We start from the raw sequence: 4,028 nt of genomic DNA, 5'->3' as shown, positions 1-4,028 counted from the left end.
ACCTGATGGTTTCTGATGTTCAGCTTTGACCTTAGAACACGTCAAACATTCTCCTACATATTTAGCAATATCGGCTTTCATACCCGGCCACCAAAAGTGTTTCTTGAGATCTTTATACATCTTCCCTGCTCCGGGATGTATTGAATATCTGGTTTTATGTGCTTCCTTAAGTACCATTTCCCTCACATCTCCAAACCTTGGTACCCAAATTCTATCAGCCCTATATCGGGTTTCGTCTTCCCGAATATTAAGATGTTTCTCTGATCCTTTGGGTATCTCATTCTTCAACTTTCCTTCTTTTACAACCCCCTGTTGCGCCTCCTTTATTTGAGTAGTAAGGTTGGTACGAATAATTATATTCATAGCTTTTACCCGTATAGGTTCTCTGTCCTTTTTACTCAAAGCGTCAGCTACCACATTCGCCTTCCCCGGGTGGTATCGAATCTCAAAATCATAATCATTCAACAGTTCAATCCACCTGCGTTGTCTCATATTCAATTGCTTCTGATTAAATATACGTTGGAGACTTTTGTGGTCGGTATATATAATACTTTTAACCCCATATAAATAATGCCTCCAAGTCTTTAATGCAAACACAACAGCACCCAATTCCAAATCGTGAGTTGTATAATTTTGCTCGTGAATCTTCAATTGTCTAGACGCATAAGCAATCACCTACGTTCGTTGTATTAATACACAACCGAGACCTTGCTTTGATGGGTCACAATAAATCACAAAATCATCATTCCCTTCAGGCAATGACAATATAGGTGCCGTAGTTAGCTTTTTCTTCGATAACTGAAATGCCTTCTCCTGTTCATCCTTCCATTCAAATTTCTTCCCTTTATGCGTTAATGCAGTCAAGGGTTTTGCTATTTTGGAGAAATCTTGGATGAATCTTCTGTAGTAACCAGCCAATCCTAAAAATTGACGTATATGGTTCGGAATTTTTGGGGTTTCTCACTTTTCAACGATTTCGATCTTTGCCGGGTCCACCTGGATACCTTCTTTGTTCAATATGTGACCGAGGAATTGAACTTCTTCCAACCAAAATGCACATTTTGAAAACTTAGCGTACAGTTTTTCTTTCCTCAATACTTCTAGCACTTTTCTCAAATGTTCTTCGCGCTCTTGATCATTCTTTGAGTAAATAAGTATGTCATCGATGAAAAAAATGACAAACTTGTTAAGATATGGCCCACACACTCGGTTCATAAGGTCCATGAACACAGCTGGTGCGTTAGTCAATCCAAATGGCATAACCATAAACTTGTAATGACCATAACGCGTCCTAAAAGCAGTTTTTGGAATATCATCCTCCTTTACTCGCATTTGATGATATCCATAACGTAAATCGATTTTTGAATAAACCGACGAGCCTTGTAGTTGATCAAATAAGTCGTCAATTCTCGGCAGTGGATAACGGTTTTTGATGGTAAGTTTATTCAACTCTCTGTAGTCAATACACAACCTAAATGTACCATCCTTCTTCTTGACAAACAAAACAGGAGCTCCCCATGGTGATGTGCTTGGTCGAATGAAACCACGTACTAATAGTTCTTATAGTTGGTTTTGCAGTTCTTTCATCTCGTTGGGTGCGAGTCTGTAAGGAGCACGAGCTATTGGTGCAGCTCCTGGTACAAGATATATTTGAAATTCAACAGATCGATGTGGAGGTAGTCCCGGTAATTCTTTCGAAAATACATCGAGAAATTCTTTTGCGACGGGAACATCATTGATGCTCTTTTCTTCAGTTTGTACTTTCTCGACGTGTGCTAGAACAGCATAGCAACCTTTTCTTATTAGTTTTTGTGCCTTCAAATTACTAATAAGATGTAGCTTCGTGTTGCCCTTTTCTCCGTACACCATTAAGGGTTCTCCTTCTTCTCGTACAATGCGAATTGCATTTTTGTAACATACTATCTCTGCTTTCATCTTCTTCAGCCAGTCCATGCTAACTATTACATCAAAACTCCCTAACTCTACTGGTATCAAATCAATCTTAAATATTTCGCTACCCAGTTTAATTTCTCGATTCCGGCATATATAATCTGCTGAAATTAATTTACTGTTTGCTAATTCGAGTAAAAATTTACTATCCAATGGCGTCAATGGACAACTTAATTTAGCACAAAAATCTTTACTCATATAGCTTCTATCCACACCCGCATCAAATAAAACGTAAGCAGATTTATTATCAATAAGAAACGTACCCGTAACAAGTTCCGGGTCTTCCTGTGCCTCTGCCGCATTAATATTGAAAACTCTTCCGCGGCCTTGTCCATTCGTGTTCTCCTGGTTTGGGCAATTTCTAATAATGTGGCCCGGTTTTCCACATTTATAACAAACTACATTGGCATAACTTGCTCTGACACTACTTGCTCCGCCATTACTCGTTTCGACACCATTTGTTCCTTTCGTTCTGTTAACCCCTGGTCTGTAGACCTCACACTTCACCGCACTATGACCATTTCTTTTACACTTGTTGCAAAATTTGGTGCAGAACCCCGAGTGATACTTTTCACACCTTTGGCATAGCTGCTTCTGATTGTTGTTGTTGTTGTTATTGCAGTTGTTATTGTTGTTGGGATGATTGTTATAGTTGTTGTTGTTGTTGTTGTTGTTGTGCCGTTTGTTGTAGTTGCGATTGATGTTGCGATTGTTGGGATAGTTGTTATTGTATTGATGACTCTTATCACCGTTTTCCTCCCACTTTCTTTTGACTAGCTTCACGTTGGCCTCTTCGGCCGCCTGTTCTTTAATTCTTCCCTCAATCTGGTTCAGTAGTTTGTGAGCCATTCTACATGACTTTTGTATGGAGGCAGGCTCGTGTGAACTTATATCTTCTTGGATTATCTCTGGTAACCCTTTCACAAACGCGTCAATCTTCTCTTCCTCATCTTCGAATGCTCTCGGACACAATAGGCACAATTCTGTGAATCGTCTTTCGTACGAAGTAATATCGAATCCCTGTGTTCATAACCCTCTAAGTTCTGACTTGAGCTTATTGACCTCGGTTCTGGGACGGTACTTCTCGTTCATCAAATGCTTGAATGCTGACCACGGTAGCGCGTAAGCATCATCTTGTCCCACTTTCTCTAGATAGGTATTCCACCATGTTAACGCAATACATGTGAAGGTATGCGTAGCGTACTTCACTTTGTCTCCTTCAGCACACTTACTTATGGCAAACACCGATTCAACTTTCTCGGTCCACCGTTTCAATCCGATTGGTCCTTCGGTCCCATCAAATTCTGAAGGTTTGCAGGCAGTGAATTCCTTGTAGGAGCATCCTACACGATTTCTTGCGCCGTTAGCTGTATTGCTAGATTCAGAGTTATTGTTGGTATGTAGTGCGGCCTGTACTGCGGCTATGTTTGAAGCAAGAAAGGCACGAAATTCCTCTTCGCTCATATTCAAGGTGTGTCGAGTAGTCGGTGCCATTTCCTTCAAAATAGTCAAATGAAACAAGTTAATCATACAGAATATTAAGAGTAGTCGATAGTATCTCGTAGCATAATATGAACTCATTTATAAAAGCTTTTTCTTCATATTAGCATTTTATAAGTTTAAATTCGAGTACTATCTACCCGTTAAGTTCATACTTAGTAGGTAATATACAATTCAACTACTACAATTCCATATGAAAAACTGATTATAATAATATGTCACATACAAATATTCTTCAAACTTACAACTTCGCTATATTACATATAACATGAAATATAGTACACTATGATACATGACAGTTTTGAAGATAAATCTAGTTAATACGCAAGTTGTTCAGCAAAGAAAATAAAGACACGTAATTCATAAGTCCAGAAACAAGTCATGTATTCTGGTTTTACTAAGACGACTTCCCATCCTTGGTCTTGTGGAAAATAACCGTTATGACCATTGGCTAGGCAGCATGTTGTAATGTCGTCAAAAGGACGAGGGTTTCGTAATGTCCAACAGCCCCATAATAATCTAAAAACCTTGTTTCTCACCCCAACTACTGAATCCGTCACTTGTGGGAAAGTTTTATT

Source organism: Rutidosis leptorrhynchoides, chromosome 4, assembly GCF_046630445.1.
Source record: "Rutidosis leptorrhynchoides isolate AG116_Rl617_1_P2 chromosome 4, CSIRO_AGI_Rlap_v1, whole genome shotgun sequence".
Lineage (NCBI taxonomy): Eukaryota > Viridiplantae > Streptophyta > Magnoliopsida > Asterales > Asteraceae > Rutidosis > Rutidosis leptorrhynchoides.
The sequence above is the reverse complement of the archived record's forward strand: the minus strand, read 5'-3'. Positions refer to the sequence as shown.